The 1,772-nt window shown below is 49.4% G+C and overlaps 1 long non-coding RNA gene across 1 annotated transcript; it reads right to left on the reverse strand.

Moving 5' to 3' along the window:
- Positions 1 to 616: 616 nt before the first annotated feature.
- On the reverse strand, positions 617 to 1,289 carry LOC113973455. The gene is made up of 3 exons (XR_003536222.1): positions 1,043 to 1,289; positions 860 to 931; positions 617 to 726 (listed from the first exon to the last, which is right to left on the reverse strand). It is a non-coding gene; the product is annotated as an uncharacterized LOC113973455 (long non-coding RNA).
- Positions 1,290 to 1,772: the final 483 nt, after the last annotated feature.

Here is a 1,772-nt window from a genome sequence, read left to right on the forward strand (position 1 = left end):
GGGGGAGGTTGAAGTGGACTTGCACCTCCATCTCCCAAGCCACAAACGAGTCTGTCTTCAGTTCAGCTGTGATGTCAGCAGGCATTTCAGGTAAACATCAAAAAATCGAGTTCAGTGAAGTCACTGGGCTATAAAGCAGCCTCTCAAGGGGATCTCTGTGCCCACACACTGGTGGATCACTGATGGAGAGCAGCAAAGCAAAGAGGGTCCCAGAGGGAACATTCACTCCTCTTATCCCATCCCACCCAAGTGCCTCCAGCATTCCCTGCACATCCTGCTGTGGATAATATCACAATACGGACCCAAGGTCAAGCTGAACACACACAGGCCGTTCCCAAGGCTCCAAAATTCCCAAGTGCTCCACTCAGGGGGTGAATTCCCCCGAATGACACCGAGCTCCAGCCTCCCCAAGACCCCGAGGTTTTCCCCCCGAGTTAATCCTGCATGGAGTTCTCGCGGAGCACACGGATCATGTCATGTATGGAGCCTCCCAAGAGGTCATCTGCCACTTCAGAGGGACGAAGGGAGCCAAGAATAGCAGAAAGCCAGGGCAGTGCATACCCCTGGGTGCTCCCCAGCCGGGCTGGACTCCGGGAGACATGTAATTTTCACACCATTTCTCACCAACGTACACTCAGACAACTCCGTCTCTTCCCAGCCCTGCGGTCTGAACACACAGATCTCCAATTTTCACTTTGTCTTCTCGTTCAGGAGGGTTGGCAGAGCCTGGAGGCAAAATGCCTTCAGTCTGCTGAGCTCCTTGCTCTGTTTTCTGTTGGCCTCTGGAATTAGCTCCTCTGTTTAATAACTGTTTCATTAAGCAGAGGGTGGTGAGAAATAACCAAGTCACCAAACCTACCTGGATGGGTTGGCTGATATTTCCTGGTGGCTTTACTGCACAACAGCTGGGAGTGAGGGGGGACATTGAGATCTGGCAGTGAGAGAAAACACGTCACAGTGAAGCAGAAAATGTGTTGGTTTGTCTCCTTCCCACCTCCTTTTGCGGGAGAAGAAACCCTTGCAACCTTCAGCCTTCACCCACCTCTTCAAACAAACACACACGCTCCTCCAGCTAACAGAGGTACAGAGGTTCTACCATTCCTGTGATCAAAAAAAAAGGAGGGATTAATGATTTGGGAGGTAAATTTGCAAATTGGCTGTTGCCAGCCATCAGTCACCGTGTGAGCAGGGACAAATGGAACAGGTTCTCCTCTCAGCTGGAGCTGCTCACACACCATCAATACCCTGCCCAGAAACCAAGCAAATCTGTTCCAGATGGAGAGATTTGAAAGAATTTTACACCTAAACCCGGCATGAGGTGTAACCAATCTAATCTTTCATCAAATGTGACAGTGGAGGATACAGAAAAACACCTTGTAAGGTGGATTTCTTGCCCTGAATTTGTGGGAGTTGCAACAGAAGTGTTGGATGTGCAAGAAGACCTTGACACAAAGCCAAGGTTTGGTCTCCACACGAGGATGGTGCTGGACTGGGTTGAGGGTGTGATGGACAGACACACCATCAGTGTGTGATGCTGCCAGCAGGTCCAACTTCCAAGGTTTTCCAACCAAACTGGGCTTAGATATTTAGATCCCAAGAAAACCTGTCAAATCTAAGTGAATTAGGTGCTGAGGAATCAGTGCATCCTGATTCCTTCACCTCTGGACCTCTGGAAGTCCTGCTGGAACTGGTGCTGAAATCCAGCCTGACAACAAAAGGGTTAACACCATACCTAAGGAATGCTTCCAAAATGCAAATAGATTTAAAGTTAG

The sequence above is a fragment of the Neopelma chrysocephalum genome, unplaced genomic scaffold, assembly GCF_003984885.1.
Source record: "Neopelma chrysocephalum unplaced genomic scaffold, ASM398488v2 Primary Assembly neopelma1_101, whole genome shotgun sequence".
Taxonomy (NCBI): Eukaryota; Metazoa; Chordata; class Aves; order Passeriformes; family Pipridae; genus Neopelma; species Neopelma chrysocephalum.